Source organism: Eubalaena glacialis, chromosome 17, assembly GCF_028564815.1.
Source record: "Eubalaena glacialis isolate mEubGla1 chromosome 17, mEubGla1.1.hap2.+ XY, whole genome shotgun sequence".
Taxonomy (NCBI): Eukaryota; Metazoa; Chordata; class Mammalia; order Artiodactyla; family Balaenidae; genus Eubalaena; species Eubalaena glacialis.
Genome location: NC_083732.1, coordinates 59,039,636 through 59,062,464, shown reverse-complemented (window position 1 = coordinate 59,062,464; position 22,829 = coordinate 59,039,636).

The window sequence follows — 22,829 nt, the reverse complement described above, 5'->3', positions numbered from 1 at the left end:
AGAATATAGGAAATAAAATCATGTGAAATCTCTGAATTTCTTTTCCTTCCTTGTGGCCTCAGAGCAAAAGTATTCTGAATCCTTTTCTATGCAAGTTACTTTTCTAAAACTGGTAATGGGACCTTACTACCGTAGTGATCTCTTCTTCCTTTTGAATCTTTAATTTCTTCCCCTCCACTAAACTTGCAAACATGTTAACATCATCCCTTTCCTTAAAAATGTATCTTGAGTCCCACCCCTATTCCCTTTTTTAAACTAGCTTCCACCACAACCACTCTGTGAAAAGTCCTAAAACCAAATAACCTCCTAATTGGCAAATCTAGCAGCCTCTTTCTGTTGTCATCATCCCTGGCCTTTCTGCAACCTGTGGCCAAGTTTCCGTCTTGATACTGTCATCCTGGATCACTCCCTAGTCTCCTTTGCCATCTCCTCCTTCTTTACCCAGCACCTAAATGTAGGCTTCTCTCTAGATTCTCAAGATTCTTTCTTTGGCCTACTTTCTCTAAGCTGATCCTTCTGTGATCCCTTAAGATTTGAAAGGGCTCCCTTATGAGAATGACTAGAATAGTAATGTCCAAGAGAGATAAAATGCATGCCACATATGTGATTTTAATTTTCCTGGAGGCCACCATACAAAAAGTAAAAGAAAAATTAATTTAACCTACTGTATTTAATTTTGTATATCCATATTAAATATTTTAACATGTAATCAATTAAAATTATTAATGAAATAGTTTACATCCTTTATTTGTACCATGTCTTTCAATATCCAGTGTGTACTTTACACTTAGAGCACATCTCAGTTTGGACTAGTCCCATTTTAAGCACTCAGTAGTCTCATGAGGCTAGTAGCCACTGTCTTGGACATTCCAGCTCTGGAATCTACAAGCCTGTCCTGAATTCTGAGTTCCAGAGCTGGAATCCAACTGCTACTAGGATCTAACATTCACCCTTTTGTATAATCTATCACTCATAATGGTGGCAATTATCTGTAAAAACACAAGGCAGAGATTTTACTCCATTGCTCACATATCTTTATGGCTTTCTACTTGCCTAATGAAAGGCAGCATGATAAGCATAAATCTTGGAGTCACAGAAAATTAGATTTGAATCCAAGCTTCACGGCTAACTTGCATGTAATTTAGAAGTTACTTAAACTTCATGAGATTCTGTTTTCTCATCTAACATGGGGAAATAATACTTCCTTCTGGGTTTGTTATAGGAAGATGTTGTTATTATTTCTCACACAGTGCACGACCCAGAGTAATATCATAATAAATGGTAACTAGGCCATTAACATGACGTTCAAGTTTTTCCATGCTCTGTTCCTAAATACCTTCTCAGTCTTGTGTCCTACTCTGAGATCCAGCCCTGTACTCTCATGAATCTATGCATTCATTCCTTCATTCTTCAAAAAACATAGCCACTGTGAGCTAGGTCCCATGACTAAAACTTTGTTTAAGGAGTTCATTTATTCATTCATTTGTTCATTCAAGACAAATTGATTAAACATAGACTTTGTGCTAACTTCTTTTTAGATGCTTGTATAAATTACTGAATAAAACAGACAAAACATTTGCTCTCGAGGAATTTACATTTTATTTGGGAAGACAGAAAACAAAGAGTAAACATAATTAATTAGAAAATGATATAGGGTGGTAGAAGCCTGTAGTGCTGTGAGGAAAAATAAGGTAGAATGGAGTAAGCGAGATCGGAGTGGAGAGGATTCTTTTACCCATTGTAAGTCCCTGGATACAACAGTTTCTCTTATGCATCCTCAATAGTGCATAACAAGTGTTTTGAACATAATAAGCACTAAATAGAGAACAACTGAATTCAGTGGGAATGCTTGGGGAAATGAGATCTAATTTCTAACTAAACAGTTTAGACCTGTACTTTATGAACACTTTTTAATTCAAATTGGAGCCCTTTTGGTATTTTCTAGCAAGGTTCTTGGAGCTGGCATTTTAATGGGTACCTTTGTTTCCCCACAATTTTAGTCCTTCAGGTGGGGTATAGCGAAATAAGTATATGAGTGAGGTTACGGATTCTGTGCCAATTGGAACTGAGCACTCATGTAACTATGGATAGTTTTAGCTCCATGTTGCATTATATTAATAAGCATTATGCAAAAAAACATGGTGGGGCTGGTAGTTAGTCCAAAAATTTTGGAGTTTTGGGAGTAAGCAAAGTCGAGCAGCCTTAAATATGTGACTGTATCTTAGACTCTCCAAGAAGACTGTTGCATGTTAACCATAGAAATCCTGATATATGGAGGAATTAGAGTTCAGGTAAATGCACATTTGGAAATGATATTCTAAAAAACAAATGGTAATGCAGTCAGAAGTGTTTAGACTATAAATAGGATGGTCATATAATTTATCTTTGAAAACAGACATTTTTGAGAATAAAATGTCACTGTTAATAATTATGTCAGGAAAACAGGCATCAACCACGATTGTCCTCAGTAAATTGGAACATGTGGTCACTGTATTTATAGTTCATCTTACATTCATATCTTTCCCCAAATACGTTTTCCTCTTAGTTTCTCCAGCTCCCTTGGGAGGTGGGTCCAAGGGGAAACCCTGTATGAAAAGAAGTAGTAATAGCTATGCACTCCTTTTGGAGGAATATCTTTTGAAATATTTAGTAACAAAATGTGCCATAAAAGAGAAAATTAAAAATGAAAACTTTGAGGAAATATGTGTTAGCCTTTTCAAGCAAAATAAGGAAATGTATCATCCCTGAAGATATTAATTTAGTGAGACTTTTCAACTTAAGGAATTGTTTTGGTTACCTTTCCAGAGCTATTATAAAATAGGTAATTTTAGCTATATTGATGTATCTGTGGCTATGTTTGATATGGAGACCACTATCAATACCTATAAAGTAAGGTTTAAACTTTTTAAAAAATATGAATAATAAGAATGTAAAGTTCATGAAACAGTAAAATAAATTTTTCTTTTTAATGAATACATCAGCACTCACTTTCATATTTACATTTTGTGCATCTCACTGTCAAAATCTACACTAAACTAAGGAACAGATCAAACTCCACTCTTCTGCGTCAAGTTATATTTCTGTTCTTCATATTAACACACAAAGCCAACCAATAACTTGCCACTCTCCGAGTGGAATTCAGTATTCCTTACACTAATTATAGTCTTCTTTCAGCAAACAGTTTTTAAACTCAGCATCTAAATTCAGGATCATTGAGCACTTAAAAAAAAAAGAACCTTATTCAGAAGTGCTTCATAGCTAAATGGGGTAATATTTTTATAGAGTTTTGGATAAATGTTTTATGACTCTTGGAAGAGAAAAGTTCTAATTTTATTAAAGAACATTTTGTCCTCACATCTCCTTTCCAAGTTCAATAAATAGAGAAAGCCCCCAGTGCAAAGGCATGAAGTGCCTATGTATTCACCAGAACATAATTATTTTAAGGAGACAGTAATATTTGTAACATTTAAAGAAATTCATTATTAAAGTGAAAACTTCTCTGAGTTGAGTTGCAGGATAATCACATTGTAGTTTTTCTGAAACAGCATGAACATCATGATTTGCATTTTCTGTTTCCTTTGACCTGATAGTCTGATTGTCTCTAAATGAGGCAACTGGCCTTGACATGTATAGACAGAGGACATGGTTACCCTGGCAACAGGTACTATGGACCACATGTGACCCCTCTCCAAAGAAAATCTATGCCTCCTTTTTAAAGCATAAACAAATCTGCTGTCTCCTACTTAAAACAAAATCACTTTTTTTTAAACACTAACAGAAAAAGATATTCCCAACCAATTTCAGCTTCTTTATTTGGCAGATTGTTTTACTGTGGATTTTGAAATGGATCATCATCACTTCTTTGTGTTAATTTCATCACGGAATAATCTGGTTGATTGGGCAAATATGAAGTAATAAAACCCCTTTCTGGTATTCACAGTCCAAAGATCCAGCAGAGGGAGCCCACACATTATTGTTGTTTTGTAAATGTCAGTCTAAAATGATGATATAATTTTAAATGTTCTAGTATTAGAACTCTTGATACTTTTGGATTCTAGGATATCTACCCAGCTAAGTATAAATACTCTGTTATTTTGTTATTGTTGCTGTTTAAATCTACTTAAGTGCCAGTATTTCTTCACTTTTAATGTTTATGTAAGTAAACAATTTTTAGATCTGTTTTATGCACCAATTCATGATTACCCTGTGGGACAGATCTAACCTTTATTTCAGATTTCCCAAAGTTTTTAGCCATATCCACTGCTCCATACACACACATCCCCCAAAATATGTGGCTACAGACAACCGGGGCACACCCATGAAAAATGTCATGGAACCGGTTTTTAACTGAGAACAAAAAACATGAGGAATCCCTAGTTGGTTCCATAAAAAGAACACAGGTGGTTTACATGGCATTGTTTTCATGTCAAGAAAGACGTCTTTGAAAATGACATGCCTTCCATAGGAAGCTGTGGGATTCCAGGGCATGCCTTGCTCCCAGAGGACACACAGAAATTCTGGGTGTTGTTCATCAACCAAGGAAAAATTATTTGCCCAATCATTCCTTCAGAGATATTAATTGATTTCCTTCTCTGTTCGAGTTACTGTTTCAAGTTTGGAGAACATAAACATATTAAAAATAACCACCATTTATTGTGTTGTTATGATGATATAGATACTACGCTACGTTCTCTCTTCTAAGCCTTGCAATAACTAATTTACAGATGAAAAACTACATCTCAGAGAACTTAAATACATTGCCTATGGTCCCAAGGTTGTAAGTACAGAGCTTGAATTTGAATGCAAGTCTATAATTCCCTGAAGTATATACACTGGTAACCACTATAAAACATTGCCTTCCTAGACTGAAGAGATTCACAGCCTATCAACTTAACTCGTTTCTACTGAAACAAGAATTTCTTGTCCTTAATGCAAAGACTTCCAGAAAGAAAAATAGAAAGTGGATAATATTTGAGTATTTATCATGAACCAGTTGCCATGCTAGATGCCTTATATGTCTCATTTAATCTTTATAGCAACCTTAGTAGGTACATATTATCCCCACTTTACAGGTGAAGAAATGGAGGCCCAGGAGATTATGTAATTACCCAAGATGATATCATGAACCCTGAATTTGAATCTAGATCTTTCTGATTGTAAAATCTTCATTGTCATCCTGCCTGTACTTACACAATTATTTCTTCCAAGCAGTTCCTCAAAAAAAAAAAAAAAGGTTTCTCAAGTAGTTATTTGGAGTTAACTCATAGTAAGAAGTATTTTTAAGGAAACTTTTTAAGCCTCAACTCAAATATTCATTCACAGTTAAGTTTTTTGAGGTATATATACATATATATATGCTTACATTAATTTTTAAAAACATGGTTTGTTTTGCATTCATCAGATGATCTAAACATTAACTATTAATTGAAACGAAGAATCATAGAGTTTAAAAACTGCAATGAGCTTAAGTACTCATTTAGTCTGATTCTCTTAGTTTATTAGTGAGAAAGCTGAGACCCAGAGAAATTGTGACTTGGTTGGTTTCCTATCATTAATCAGTGACAACACAGAACTACCATTCTAACCCAGGAAAGTAGCATTTCCCTACTCTGTTTCAAAAAGAATTTAAGATGAATTATATTAGAAACAGATCTAATCCTCGAGTCTTAACCTGGGTCATAACCTGATGTTGAGTTTAGAAAGTTAAAGTCATTTTTATGAGGCCAGTGCTGGATTGTACTCATAGCGTGAAAATAAAAATTAAGGTAAGTTTTATCCAGAGTTAAAAAAGAAAACTGATTCACAGCTCAAAATTTAATAAAATTAGTTTCAAAATTCTTTTAAGATCAAACTAATGAGCCAAAGACAATAAAATTTACAGAGATTTTTATTTGAGTAAAACAGCAAGTTGAACCATATAATGAATATTAAAACATTAAGTTCAGAAGACAGTGTGATTATGTCATTGGTTTATAATATTACACCACTGATTTGAGCTATATATTTATGTATATTGTACATTTTAATTAAGCATTAAATACAATTTTTTTTGTAACTCCCTTCTGTCATTTGCAGATGGACTGTTTCCACAGGTAAGTTTCAAAGCACACACACACAGAGCACATATGCACAAGTGTACACATGCACATACATGGTTTTTAAAGCAATCCATGACACTTTTGCCATGTGCTTAGAGTCACAGTAGCAAATTTGGTAAGTGAAGACAGGACAGCAGCTAAATCCTGATGAGATCCTGACCCCTGATATCTTGAACAGTTCTGAAAAAGCCAAGTCTCTTCTGGGGTATAGCCATCTCGTTGGGAAGACAAGTTAGTTTTTAGAGGTCTTGCTTTTATAAAGGTCCTCTAATCCTGTCGATATATTCAGATGTCCATGATATGATCTCATGGACAAGTGATCAAGTGTAAGAAAGTCTGACTGAGCCTTAACTATGTTATTGGTTGAGTATATACCTCATAAACTTTCAGAACTCGCCTGTGGCAGAGAAAAATTAGTCAACCACAAAGTAATCATTGTATGCTAGAAGCTATTCAAAAGAAATTGCGGATACAGCATATAGAGTAGCTTACAAGCCACTGGAGGAAATAAGGCCAATGGAAAAATACCCAAGATCACAGACATTAAAAAAACAAAACAAAACTTAAAAACTATGTTTTAACTGTATTATCATCCTGCTTTTAGTTCTTTTTTATTTGTTCCCCATAGCTTAGTCGCTGATAATTGTAGACTTTCCATAATTGTTGGTTGAATGGATAAAAACTAGCAGCCAATATTTACTGAGTGCTTTCTGTGTACCAAACATTATAGTGAGAACTTCTATCTACATTATCACACTTAAACCACATGGTAATTCTATGAAGTATAGTTGTGGAAACTGAGACTTCTGTTACATACTCAAGGTCACCCAGTGAGTGAGGAAGGCAGGATTTGAAGCAAGATCTGTTACCCAGGGTGGTGCTTTTAATAACTAGGAAATGAGTCCTTAAAGCAGATTAAAGTTGGAGCGTTTCCATCAGGAGCTAAACTGTTGGTGTACTCTCTAATTCTGTTCACATAAACTTTATTTTTTTTTTTCAATGGCAGTGATTATAGCATGATCATACTGTTGCTACAATTTTTACTGGCTTATGTAAGATATTTTATTTGGTTTTCTATAAATGCCTCCTTAAGGAACATAGGGACACTGGACTTAAATGTAATTTCAGGTCACTGGTTGACCCAGCTCCAAAAATTCCTGTGAAAATGTTGCTTCCCACGGGTAAAAGATGCATTCAGGATATAGGAACTGGTGTACAACATTTTAATTCTTGCCACAAAGCCCAGAGCTTCTGTGCATAAATGGACTTTGGATCATATTATGTTATAGCAACCTATCACCTTGGCACCTGGTTATTACCTTACTGACATTTAAATTCCAAGAGAACTAGAAAAATTACTTTTTTTTTTACTAAATAGTATTTTAAACAAAACTTAACTCCAAAGTGGGATTTGGAGTTCACCTCTGAGCTAATGGAAATGTGAAGAAGGTCTAAGACCAAGGTCAAAGTGGTCAAATAGCTTGGAATTTGGTCTGATATTTTTTCCTTGTTAATTGAAAAAGGGATTATTTTCTCTTGCCAGTGAGTGGCTCTTGGGTTGGGAATATTGTATAACCTAAGAAACCATCTTAATAAATTAGTCAGGAAACACATTGTTAGAACAATCTTATTTTTTGGCCTGTGGGGAGAATATATGGCTAAGTGATCCAGGGGGTAGGGTAGGGCAGGAAGTTTACAAGATGAATGTTGGAGAATTGTATTCTTTGTGCATTCAGGATCCACCATAATTTATTGCACTGATGAAATTTCTATAAAACAACTTCTAGTATGTTGGATCTATAGAAGACATTTATCACCATTTTAGAATAGCTTACTACCTAGAAAAGTCATTTGTTACACAACTGGATAAATTAGTATTTCTTCCTGACTCTCCTTCCATGATGCCATACAACAAATTGGCTCTGTTTTTTACCTTGAGTTCCATTTTCTCACAGGATACAAGTTGAGACAAAATATGTCCTAACTGGCTGTTTCTCTGTAGATAACCTCTTTAATTTGTTGTAAATATGACTGAGTATCTTGCTTAGTCCAAGTTAGTCCTTTGAAAATAGCCTGGGTTGAATGTGATTTTCAAGAGACAGTCATCTTGAGATGGAATCTAGAAACAACTAGATTAAGCCACCTCTTTAATCACAGAATCTCCTGTTTGAAAGGTACCTCAAAGGTCACACAGTACAACCACATTAACTACAGTTTACCATTAACTACAATCAGTTAATATTCATCGAATACTTGCCAGCACCTATGCTCCAAAGTTGTTTAATTAAAAAATAAACATTTTAATTTTATGTCCTCTGCTTTTGTTGTCACTTCATAACCCCTGAAACAGTTCCTGCTCAATGCTGTTCGATGCAGCATGATAGTGGTCAGGCAGGGAACATGTCTGTGGAAAGTTTGATGGTAGTGTGGTATTGTGTGACCACTGATAAGCTGTTTTGCCTTGTAACCAAGAAAAAGGGGCTTCTCAGGAGACAGGCTGTCTGGATTTAAACATGGCTCTGATGTTTGCTAGCTCTGTGATTTCCAGTGCTATACCAATGTCTCTAAGTCATAGTGTCCTAATATATCAAAAGGGATAGCAACGCACTGACCTCACAAGCTTGTTGTAAGGGTCAAATGCAATAATATACATACATGACTTAGCATAGCACCTTACCCACTGTATGTACTCAATTCATACAGCTATTATTTATAGCATTATTACTGTTATTATCACACTATGGCCTTTGTGACAGCATGGTACCTGCCGCGTAATAGGTGCTCAGCATATATTTATCAAGTGAGTGAATGAATACATGAAGGAGATATCTTCTTTACTATGAGGTAAGTCAGTTAGCATTAGTGAATAGTCAGTGCAAACGTTTGTTTTACGTTACACCTGTGGGCACAAACTGTATTCATAAGTAAGTAATAAGGCTGTCAAACTTGGTCAATAATCTCTGCTTACCCTTGGAACTCTAGATCTTGAATACAAGGAAGCTGAGGTTTAAGGGGAAATGTGGCGTGAGGTCAATTTACCCAGAAGAAAAGCTGTCATCTTTTGTGTACAGCTAAACATAGGAGGCTTGGCTCAGACCTGCTTCATGGCCCAAACAGGTTTGGTAGGTTTGAAGCAAATAAAATAAAAAACGGCTGTTGTTTAAATAAGGTCATGCAAAGACATGGATTCAGTGTCTTTACATTGATTTTAGTTAGTGTTTATATTTCAAGACCCAAAGTGGTGTTGGCTAATTTCCACTGTAGAAAATTGCCCTGGTGAATATTTTCACCAAAATATTCAAGCAGTTTCTTTTTCTTCCTCATTCTTAGTAAAGAAAAAAATATTTAAATATCTGATATGAATGATTGAAACAAGCAAATGCAAATGAGAAGGAAAATTTTATTGCAAATCATCAATAACATTACTAAACAAAATGACATTAATTAAAGAAATAAGATGCATACTATAAACTTAAAAAAAAAGTTTTTCAAATATATTTTTGAAATATTGAGGGATTATTATATTTTATAAATTCTTTAAAACTTTATATTATTATCTATTACTCATTATGGGTTGGTTTATTTCACTTCAACAACTATTTTTTGAGCACTTACTCTGTACTAATGATTTGGTCCCTGAGGAGATTGCACAAATGGGGGAAATAAAGCTAGTCTTAGTTAAAAGATAGTAAGTGCTATGATGAGTAGGAGGACATTGTGAGAGAAACCAAACATAGGTTAGAAAGGTCAGAAGAAGTTTCCTAGAGGAGATGAAACTTGAGACGTGTTTTGAAAGATGAGTAGGAGTTAGTCAGAAGGTGGAAGTGGGTGGTGGGTTTAGAATAGGGCATTTCAGGTAATGGGAGCCAAAGACACATGGGAAGGAACATGCTGCTCATGAGGAACGGCAAGTCATACAGGATTCTCAGGATGTGAAATGTAGGGTGGAGAGGGCAGAAAATAAGACAGGAGTAGTGGACTGGGTCAATCCATTTACTTTACTTCCTTCCTTTATTTCAAATCACAATATGCCAGCATTTTCAACCTGTGTTCCACTGCTTGTTAGTAGCGGTTACTTTGGAAAAAAAGAGATCATGAGTCAAATGCTTGTGGGATATTCTGGGTTATACAGTGTTATGTGTTTCTTTACTTCAGGTCTTTTCAGGACCTTTATTATGTCAGCGGCCTTTATGATGTTGTAATAGAAGGATATAGTATGCGGCATTTTCTAAACTTACTTGAACACAGATCATCTTGCAGGATTTGAAGCATTTTCTAAACTTATTTGAGCAGATCATCTTGCAGGATTTGTGTTTCATGGAATACACTTTTGACAACCACTGCTATAGACAATAGGGAGTCTGAAAATAATTTAAAATATGGGAGTATAGCTCATTCTAGTAGCAAAGCAGAAGAAGGATGTGAAAGGGGAAAAATTAGATGCATTAATTATGGTCTCACTGTTATAGTCCTGGAGTGGCCCAGAGAGAGATGGGACAGGCCCGACCTTCATCAGTAGACAACAATAATGAAGAGAAGGTGATTGATTGAGAAGCACTTAGGAATCTATGGGAAACACAGATCTGATGATTGCCTTCTCCCATTTAATTAGGAGGTTAAAATCAGCAGGATTAGGCAATTGATTGTATGTAAAGCGTGAGGAGAGGATGAATGAATCTATAATGACTCAGGTTCCTGATTTGGGAAAGTTGGTGACAAGTGGTACTTTCACTGAGATCTGAAATACTAGAGGAACAACTTGGAACTAAGAGTAATGGGAAGGAGACCTTTAGACACATTAATGTGCCTAGGGAACAAGTTGAATATTTAAGTGGATGTGGGAGACATGAGTATACAGTGGTAGTTCAATCCCTGTGAGTGGATAAGGTTACTCATCCAGGGAGGAACATGTACCATTTTACCAGAAAGCAATTTGCAAAAGCTGTCCTTTTCAGGGAATTGCTTTCAGAGAATTAGCCACTTAGAAAATTGCCTTTTGGCTAATTATACATTGGCAAATTGTCTATAGGCAAATTGACCTAGAGCCACCAGGAAAACTGTAGAGCATGCAAGGACTTCAGGAAAAAATGAACCTTTGAATTAAGAGACAGCAGAGAAAAAAAGGAAGCTCATAAAAGAGAAATGAAGGGCTATGGAATGCCACCGTATTTTCACCGGTGTGATAATTTGTACTGCCAAACAAATATTTATGTAAAAATGACTGCCTCAACAGAAGAATTAATACCAAACTGTTTAAGTTGCAAGCTAGCTGGGAAGTTGTGCTTGTTCTGTAATGTGCTTAAATAAATGGTCCAAGGTCAGGATCAACTGAACTTCTTTATCAGGAGTCCACTGCAACCCATGTCACCCATTGCTATTATGTATTTTTAACATAGCTCAAACTAAACCTGGATCTTACTGCCTATAATAGTGATGGCCATACATAGATAGTCACATTACATGCATATAACAGCAGCCAACATGTTTCAAGATGGAAATAATATGACTATTTTATTTTTGAGATCTCTTGCTTAAATAAGAAATGATGATGATTCTTGGATTCTAATCTTGTACTCTTTAGTAAACTCATGGGTTTCTTTAGCAATGATCAAGTTATCTTCAGAATTAACTCTCATATAGCTTCTGCTGGGCTAAGACCTGTTCCTAGGATCTCAGGTTATCACCAAAGAATAAGTGTGTGGCCTTGTGTGGGGGGACTGTGTAGCCAGTAGAATAAGCAGAAGACAGGGTTTCTAGTCTCAAGGTTTGCTTATTAAATTATCTTTAGTTTTATTTAACATTATTTTATTGTGGTAAGAACATTTAACATGAGATCTACCTTTGTAACAAGTTTTTAAGTGTACAATACAGTATTGTTGATTATAGGGACAATGTTGTCTAGCAAACCTCTAGAACTTACTTATCTTGCATAATTGAGACTTTATGCCTGTTGATTAGAAACTCCCCATTTCCCCTTCCTTCCAGTCCTTGGCAGCCACCATTCTAGTCTCATTCTATGAGTTAGGCTATTTTAGATTCCATGTAAAAGTGAAATCATGCAGTATTTGTCCTTCCATGATTGGCTTATTTTACTTAGTAAAATGTCTTCACAGTTTGGCCATGTTGTCACATATAACCACACACTGGATTGGTTTTAGTGAAAAGGGGGGAAAGTGTATATTGAGTTACTTTTCAAGTGGCTATAAAGCAGGAAGGACAAAATAGATCAGAAATCATAGGACAAAAAGCCAGGCATCAATAGTAGCTAGTCATTTGCTGAATTCCCTAAAGTTTGAGTTTCAGTTATTTGGATAAATGATGAGGATCCATTCCTTAAATGAAGGTCCTGGGTTGCAATCGTCTAAAAAGATAAGACAGATACCTGGAAACCATGTTTGAATGATATTAACATCTGTAAATTAAAGAAATAGTTCTAATACTTTACCTAAATCCAGGCAGCCAGACAGTGGTGTCCTATACATTTATTTTGAGAGGGTGGGAATATTTCCTCACATTGTCTATGCTATGCCGTTCCAGCCCTGGCATCTAAGGGCATGCTGTGCCCATCCTCTTATCCATCCAAATTCTATCTGTCTTTTATGTTTTAGCTGAAGATGTCTTTTCTCCATGAAGATTTTCTTGACTTCTCTTGTTAATATCTCATTGCTCTGTATCATTAGTTCATTCAAAAATATTTGTTGAGTGTCACATTTTGTGTCAAGGCTGTATTCTTGCACCAGGGTTATAGCAGTGAACAAAACCAAGCCCCCTTTCTCAAGGAACTTATTACATGAACTTACTTGACTAAGAAAATAATCTCTAGGTAGATAGATAGATAGATAGTAGGAGAGAGAGAGAGATACAGATATAAATGGATAGATGGATGGAAGGACAGATGGATAAAAAGATGGATAAATAGAGATATAGTTGATAAAGGCTATAAGGAAAAATAATAGGAGATAAATGAATAATAATAATAATAGGAGATAAATAAAATGACAGGAGAGTGATCAGCATGTGTGTGGTGGTGGGCTGATAGCCAGGATGTTATTGTTATTAGTGTTTACTGCCATAACTGTAAGCTCCTTAAAGAGAAGCACTCTATTCTACTTCTCTTATCCTCTCATCAGTGCCCGAGCACAGGGCTGGATCTGGGTAATAGGCTTAACAGATGTTTGTTTATTGACATAGTTTTTCACTTTTAATCCAGATATTTTGGCATCACAGAGGCACAGCTCTAGTTTCCCTTGAAATATCAAATTGGTCTAAATAGGCTGGCTTAGAGGTTTGTTTGGTTTCATATTTATATGCAGAGCAATATGCTCTAAATAAATCCAAAGTGATTAAATAACAGTTTTTGGCAGCAGTTTCTCCTTCGTGCTTCTATTTTTTCTTTCTTGGTTTTTTTCCCTGATGTCCTCGCATTACTGGGAGATTTCCTAGTGCAATTAGTGTGGCTCTGCCCAGTGACCTTTCACCCTTGCATTGAACAGATGAAAAAGCTAAACCAGAAAGGAAAGGAGGATCAGGACAGAGGTTACTGAAGAGCACTCTTTGGGGCTGGGAGGAGTGGGAGTGCATGGGTTATGCTGTCTCACCCATTTATGCCTCACCCTCTTTAGTTCTCACTAAGCCTCTTGCAGAAGGGCACAGACTATTACAAAGAAAAACTTCTGCCCAGGGAGTTATCAGGGGCAGTGCTAGGAAGAAGAAAAACAGAGTGAGAGAGAGGGAGGAGGGACGGGAAAAAAATAAATCTCAGGGGATCAAAAATGAACCAGGCCAAAAGTTTCACCCAGCTCTTGTATCAGACATGGCATCCCCAGATAGAGTTTCTTAAACCCAGTGAACTTTCAAATGGCATTAGAAAGAATTCCGTTTGGAGTTTGAGGAGAATTTATAGTATGCTTGGAAAGGGTTTTTAAACATCACTAGTCTGCAAAGAAAAACAACAATCTGATTTGCTCTGTACTGTTTGCATTTTCCCCCCTATTTATTAATGTCTTACTTTATAAAAACAAATGAAAACTGCACTAATTGGGTCTCTGAATACAGACCTTCTGCCTGTGCTAATTTCAACCTCACCATGATCCCTGAGAGGGAGACTTCCCTGTCACAAAGGAAGAAACCCAAGTTTGAAGCAATTAAGAGCCTTCCCCAAAGCACACAGCAGCTAAGTGTCAGAACAGGGATTTGAACCCAGGTCTTTGGGACCACAGTCAGAGTCCATGAATCTTTTATCTCCTTTAACAAGCATCAACTTGTTCAGGTGAGAAATTATAAGTATAGTATAGTACTGATGGCTGAAAATAGTTACCATTTTCCCCATATCACTCATACACACAGACACACACACGCACACACACATTGGATATAGAGGGATGTAAATGGAATAACAGGTCACATTGCCTTTTGTCCTTGCCTAACACCATACGGGTCTTTTGCCTTATTTCTTTTTACTGCTCTGACTCCTCTTAGGCCATGGGCAAGTAGGCTGGCTTTTACAGTCATGATTATTTATAGTCATGTTTTATTTGGTTTGCCATGTAGGAACTTATCCTGAAGATCTCCGACTCCCTTAAGGTGTCAAATAACCCTACCATGGGATAGGAAGGTACTTTTTATGAAAATCGGGTAAGACTGTCAAGAAAGGGAAGGGAGAAAAGTTTCTACTAAGTAGACTTCAGAAGTAAAGTTTAAAAGTGAAAAATAAAATTTGCTTTTGGTACTTGGATACTGAAATCCTAATTTGGAGCCTGTCTTTCATGATACAAATTATGAAAGTATGGTGAAAATATTATGGTGGTGTTCAACTGGCTTCTAGTTGAAAACCATTGTGACCTGGGGAAAATCTTTGAGTTATAGTTTCCTTATCTATCCAAAATAAAGGGGCTTATTTTAAATCATTCAATGCCAGAATTTTACGATCTTTGAAAATTTCCCTTGTTTAAAGTTATGTGTTTTTTGAGCCTCCAAAATGACTCAAGTAATATTCTAAATATTATTTTAGAATATTTTATTTAAGAACTGCCTGAATCTTAGGCTAATTGTACAAGGGGCCTTAACCTGTACATTGTGTTCATAATTCACCTAGAATTGCATGGATATAATTATCCTTACTGCCATGGCTATTTGTAGATCCATTTGGGGTTCATAAGCATGAAGTTTGGAGATTCAGGGCAATAATATTTGCTCTCTTGCTAAGGAGATGTTGGTAACATTATGCAGTCCACCTATGTAGAAAATCCTCCCTTAGGACCTTTACCTAGTAAAATTGACAGAGCAACCGGTCAGGAAGCCGACAGCCAGGAGTAGCAGACATACAGTAAGTGCAAGGAGACAACATTCTGCTTCTTCTGGTGAGTAAATGCAACAGCCTCAACCAGACCATTGGAACAACTGTCATGCTGAGGTCATAGCACAAGGTTACAGGACATGCCATCCAGGAGGCGTTACAAGGACAGATAGGTAACACTTCAGCAATGACTCAAGATCAGAAAGAAAAGAGATTTTTCAGCTGAGTGGAAGACAGAGGCGTAAGGAAATATTTATAACAATTCCCGGTGTAATCTAGAAATGTTCTATGGAAGCCATTGAAACTTTGTAGAGAAACTACAGTAATTCTCTGGGCTCAGTTCTTAGTGGGGACTTTGGGTATGCATGAGAAACAGACATTTTTACCAAACTGAGCTCCAGATAAATAAAAGTAATTCAGCAGATGGCTGTGCATTTCTGAATTCTCAAGTATTTCCTGAACATGGCACCCTTATATTTACATAATGTATTCCACTGGTATTAGAGATGCATGCTCTTTCTTACCATAGTGTATAGCAATCTGGTAAGATGTATATCTATGTTTTTCCTCTTTTTAATAGAGGATTCATCAGAATAGTGTATGTATTTCTTTAAATTCTGCTGTTTAGAAATGTGTTTATCCCATGGTTTTTATGATCTTTCCTTTTAGAAGTTAACTTGAATAATTTTGATGTTAAAAACTTTATTTTCTTGATTTGATTTTTAAAAAATTTTATTAACATTCTTTCTCCCTTCTGAGTAACCCCATAACTGGGAAAGATACAGAATAGTGTATGTGTGGGATTTGAGAGACATTGCCACTTTGCTTATAGTAGGTCTTAGAGTGTCATATGACAGTCATACTTAAAATGAATTAACTTTAAAAAATATTTTTAGAGGGAATTTTGGTAAATTTGGGGTTGTTGTCTTTTGGGAAATCTGATACTCATCAACCAAGGCTGGGGATTACTGTTCCAAAATTGTAATTTTGCTTAACAGTGATCTCAGAAAAGGTCTACAGTATCTGTAGCTGTCCCAGAGTCCTTCCTTTTAAATGAAGAATTGGCCAGAATCGAGAGATGTGGCTGTAGAGAAAACCCCCACAGGCTGGTGATACTTGGGGGAGGAAAACCGGGAGGCATGGGTCTATCCACTGGGAAATTAGACTGCCCACAAGTGGAAGGACGGGGAGGGAGTAAGGTTGGGGGGAATGATGAAATGGGGACACCAAGCCCTCTCACTGCTAACCACAGATAAGGGAGGGGAATGATAGAAATTGCTTCCTTATGTGAAGTGCAGTTCCCTTATGGGAACAGGTGCAGGAGACCTGAAGAAAAAAATTCATACCATTCAGGCTGCGGCAAGATATAATCACAGGTTGTCTGGGCCCTACAAGTTCTGGGCTCTCCCTAGCTTCTTAGGAGGAGTTTTCCCCACTCTACACAAGGGGGACCAATGGAAGCAGGAGAAGCCGCAGCATGTGGGAGGCCAATCTGAGGAGCTGCTCCCATGACTCATTCCTGGCCCGTGTACTTGGCTGCCTTCCTCAGCGGTGGGAGCCCAGAAGTAGTCAATTTGGTGGAGGAGGAGATAGCAGAGATGGCAAAAGTAGTAGACAGAAATAAGAATATGGTGCTATTGTGTATAGCAGTGGATTCTCTGGATGGCAGCAGGACAGGAGGCCAGAGGTCTCCCCACAACCACCTAGCCACCGAGAGAAGAGAGACAACTTAGTGACACCCCAGACGGAAGAATTTGGAGGGGCTGTTGTTCCAGTGACTCAGCTCTTTTGTCCCTACTCTTTGTTCTATAACTGTATCTAGGCCTGGAGAGAAGCTTTTATGAGTAAGACAGAATTTTAGAAAAATTAATAAAGAATTAATGGGGAATAAGAAGAATGAATAAAGAACTTATACTGAATATTAGAGGCTTCTGTGTCCATATACTTGCTTGATTAGATTGTGCCTTGTTTTGTATGTTTGCCAGCAACTCATTTTAAGAAAACTGAAAATAAAAGATAATATGTCTTCCTTACATACCACTACATGGTTCAAAAGCATTTTCACATGTTTTACATCATCTATTAAAAGGAAAAAAATTTGAGATAACCAAGGTTTGTTTTTCCAATTTCATGGACTAAGAAACCAAGCTCTGGTTAAGTTACTGTTCAAGGTTACATAGTCTATAAGTGAATAAGGATTTGACTCCAGTTCTTTGCTTTTATTTTATTATATATTTTTTTGGTTTGGATACTTTATACGTTCATATGATTAAAAAAAATCTAACTGTAACAGCATTAAGAAGTTCCTGTCCAACCCCTGTCCATGTCCACTCTAGTCACCCCTCTTTTTCTTTTTTTTAATTCTTTAAATTATATGTATGTATTTCATTTACACTTTGTATTTGATATATTTCATGATAAACAATTTTTTTTCCATCTTAACCATTTTTTAAGTGTACAGTTCAGTGGTATCAAATACGTTCATATTGTTGTGTAAAAATCACCTCTGTCCCTCCCCATAACTGTTTTCATCTTGTGAAACTGAAGCTCTATACCCATTAAACAATAATTCCCCATTATTCCTTGCCCTCAGCCCCTGGTAACCACCAGTCTACTTTCTGTCTTTATGATTTTGACTATTCTAAGTACCTCATATAAGTGGGATCATACAGTATGTGTCTTTTTCTGACTGGCTAATTTCATTTAGCATAATGTCCCCAAGGTTCATCCATGTTGTAATACTGCAGAATCTCCTTCCTTTTTAAGACTGAACAATATTCCATTGCATGTATATCCACATTTTGCTTAGCCGTTCATCCACTGACGGACACTTGAGTTGCTTCCATGGTTTAGTTATTACGAATAATGCTGCTTATTAACATGGGTGTACAAATATCTCTTTGAGATCCTACTTTCAATTCTTTGGGGTATATGCGCAGAAGTGGAATTGCTGGACCATATAGTAATTCTATCTTTAATTACTTGAGGAAACACCATACTGTTTTCCATAGTGACTGTAGCAATTTCCACTAGTAGTACACAAGGGTGTCAATTTCTCCATGTCCTTGCAAACACTCATATTCTATCTTTTTGATAGTAGCCATCCTAATGGGTGTAAGGTGGTATCTTGTTGCAGTTTTGATTTGCATTTCCCTAATGATTGGTGATGTTGAGCATCTTTTCATGTGCTTATTGGCCATTTGTATCTCTTTGGAGAAATATCTATTCAAGTCTTTTATTCATTTTGAATCAGGTTGTTTGGTTTTTTGTTGTTAAGTATTTCTTTTTAAATTTTATTTTATTTATTTTTTTATACAGCAGGTTATTATTAGTCATCAATTTTATACACATCAGTGTATACATGTCAATCCCAATCGCCCAATTCATCACACCCCCGCCCCCGCCCCCGCCAGGCCGCTTTCCCCCCTTGGTGTCCATACGTTTCTTCTCTACATCTGTGTCTCAATTTCTGCCCTGCAAACCGGTTCACCTGTACCATTTTTCTAGGTTCCACATATAGGTGTTAATATACGATATTTGTTTTTCTCTTTCTGACTTACTTCACTCTGTATGACAGTCTCTAGATGCATCCACATCTCTACAAATGACCCAATTTCATTCCTTTTTATGGCTGAGTAGTATTCCACTGTATATATGTACCACATCTTCTTTATCCATTCGTCTGTCGACGGGCATTTAGGTTGCTTCCATGACCTGGCTGTAGTAAATAGTGCTGCAATGAACATTGGGGTGCATGTGTGTATTTTTTTTTTTTTAAACATCTTTATTGAAGTATAATTGCTTTACAATGGTGTGTTAGTTTCTGCTTTATAACAAAGTGAATCAGTTATACATATACATATGTTCCCATATCTCTTCCCTCTTGCATCTCCCTCCCTCCCCCCCTCCCTATCCCACCCCTCTAGGTGGTCACAAAGCACCGAGCTGATCTCCCTGTGCTATGCGGCTGCTTCCCACTAGCTATCTATTTTACATTTGGTAGTGTATATATGTCCATGCCACTCTCTCACCCTGTCACATCTCACCCCTCCCCCTCCCCATATCCTCAAGTCCATTCTCTAGTAGGTCTGTGTCTTTATTCCCGTCTTGCCACTAGGTTCTTCATGACCTTTTTTTTTTTTTTCCTTAGATTCCATATATATGTGTTAGCATACGGTATTTGTTTTTCTCTTTCTGACTTACTTCACTCTGTATGACAGACTCTAACTCCATCCACCTCACTACAAATACCTCCATTTCATTTCTTTTTATGGCTGAGTAATATTCCATTGTATATATGTGCCACATCTTCTTTATCCATTCATCCGATGATGGACACTTAGGTTGCTTCCATGTCCTGGCTATTGTAAATAGAGCTACAATGAACATTTTGGTACATGACTCTTTTTGAATTATGGTTTTCTCAGGGTATATGCCCAGTAGTGGGATTGCTGCGTCGTATGGTAGTTCTATTTGTAGTTTTTTAAGGAACCTCCATACTGTTCTCCATAGTGGCTGTATCAGTTTACATTCCCACCAACAGTGCAAGTGTTCCCTTTTCTCCACACCCTCTCCAGCATTTATTGTTTCTAGATTTTCTGATGATGGCCATTCTGACCGGTGTGAGATGATACCTCATTGTAGTTTTGATTTGCATTTCTCTAATTAGTGATGTTGAGCAGCTTCTCGTGTGCTTCTTGGCCATCTGTGTGTGTTCTTTGGAGAAATGTCTATTTAGGTCTTCTGCCCAGTTTTGGATTGGGTTGTTTGTTTTTTTAATATTGAGCTGCATGAGCTGTTTATATATTTTGGAGATTAATCCTTTGTCCGTTGATTCATTTGCAAATATTTTCTCCCGTTCTGAGGGTTGTCTTTTCGTCTTGTTTGTAGTTTCCTTTGCTTTGCAAAAGCTTTGAAGTTTCATTAGGTCCCATTTGTTTATTTTTGTTTTTATTTCCATTACTCTAGCAGGTGGATCAAAAAAGATCTTGCTGTGATTTATGTCAAAGAGTGTTCTTCCTATGTTTTCCTCTAAGAGTTTTATAGTGTCTGGTCTTACATTTAGGTCTCTAATCCATTTTGAGTTTATTTTTGTTTATGGTGTTAGGGAGTGTTCTAATTTCATTCTTTTACATGTAGTTGTCCAGTTTTCCCAGCACCACTTATTGAAGAGACCGTCTTGTCTCCATTGTATATCCTTGCCTCCTTTGTCATAGATTAGTTGACCATAGGTGTGTGGGTTTATCTCTGGGCTTTCTGTCTCGTTCCATTGATCTATATTTCTGTTTTTGTGCCAGTACCATATTGTCTTGATTATTGTAGCTTTGTAGTATAGTCTGAAGTCAGGAGTCTGATTCGTCCAGCTCCGTTTTTTTCCATCAAGACTGCTTTGGCTATTCGGAATCTTTTGTGTCTCAACACAAATTTTAAGATTTTTTGTTCTGGTTCCATAAAAAATGCCATTGGTAATTTGCTAGGGATTGCACTGAATCTGTAGATTGCTTTGGGTAGTATAGTTATTTTTGCAATGTTCGTTCTTCCAATCGAAGAACATGGTATATCTCTCCATCTGTTGGTATCGTCTTTAATTTCTTTCATCAGTGTCTTATAGTTTTCTGCATACAGGTCTTTTGTCTCCCTAAGTAGGTTTATTCCTAGGTATTTTATTCTTTTTGTTGCAATGGTAAACGGGAGTGTTTCCTTAATTTCTCTTTCAGATTTTTCATCATTAGTGTATAGGAATGCAAGAGGTTTCTGTGCATTAATTTTGTATGCTGCAAATTTACCAAATTCATTGATTAGCTCTAGTAGTTTTCTGGTGCATCTTTAGGATTCTGTCTATATACTATCAGTATCATGTCATCTGCAAACAGTGACAGTTTTACTTCTTCTTTTCCAATTTGTATTCCTTTTATTTCTTTTACTTCTCTGATTGCCGTGGCTTGGACTTCCAAAACTATGGTGAATAATAGTGGTGAGAGTGGGCATCCTTGTCTTTTTCCTGATCTTAGAGGAAATGCTTTCAGTTTTTCACCATTGAGAATGATGTTTGCTGTGGGTTTGTCATATATGGCCTTTATTATGTTGAGGTAGGTTCCCTCTATGCCCACTTTCTGGACAGTTTTTATCATAAATGGGTGTTGAAGTTTGTCAGAAGCTTTCTCTGCATCTATTGAGATGATCATATGGTTTTTCTTCTTCAGTTTGTTAATATGGTGTATCACATTGAGTGATTTGCGTATATTGAAGAATCCTTGCATCCCTGGGATAAATCCCACTTGATCGTGGTGTATGATCCTTTTAATGTGTTGTTGGATTCTGTTTGCTAGTATTTTGTTGAGGATTTTTGCATCTATATTCATCAGTGATATTGGTCTGTAGTTTTCTTTTTTTGTAGTATCTTTATCTGGTTTTGGTATCAGGGTGATGGTGGCCTCATAGAATGAGTTTGGGAGTGTTCCTTCCTCTGCAAATTTTTAGAAGAGTTTGAGAAGGATGGGTGTTAGCTCTTCTTTAAATGTTTGATAGAATTCCCCTGTGAAGCCATCTGGTCCTGGACTTTTTTTGTTGGAAGATTTTTAATCACAGTTTCAATTTCATTACTTGTGATTCGTCTGTTCGTATTTTCTATTTCTTCCTGGTTCAGTCTTGGAAGGTTATACCTTTCTAAGAATTTGTCCATTTCTTCCAGGTTGTCCATTTTATTGGCATAAAGTTGCTTGTAGTAGTCCCTTAGGATGCTTTGTATTTCTGCAGTGTCCGTTGGAACTTCTCCTTCTTCGTTTCTAATTTTATTGATTTGAGTCCTCTCCCTCTTTTTCTTGATGAGTCTGGCTAATGGTTTATCAATTTTGTTTATCTTCTCAAAGAACCAGCTTTTAGTTTTATTGATCTTTGCTATTGTTTTCTTTGTTTCTATTTCATTTATTTCTGCTCTGAGTTTTATGATTTCTTTCCTTCTGCTAACTTTGGGTTTTGTTTGTTTTTCGTTCTTTAGTTCCTTTAGGTGTAAGGTTAGATTGTTTATTTGAGATTTTTCTTGTTTCTTGAGGTAGGCTTGTATAGCTATAACCTTCCCTCTGAGAACTGCTTTTACTGCATCCCATAGGTTTTGGATCATCATGCTTTCATTGTCATTTGTCTGTAGGTCTTTTTTGATTTCCTCTTTGATTTCTTCAGTGATCTCTTGGTTATTTAGTAACGTATTGTTTAGCCTCCATGTGTTTGTGTTTTTTACGTTTTTTTCCCTGTGATTGATTTCTAATCTCATAGTGTTGTGGTCAGAAAAGATGCTTGATATGATTTCAGTTTTCTTAAATTTACTGAGGCTTGATTTGTGACCCAAGATATGATCTATCCTGGAGAATGTTCTGTGTGCACTTGAGAAGAAAGTGTAATCTGTTGTTTTTGGATGGAATGTCCTATAAATATCAATT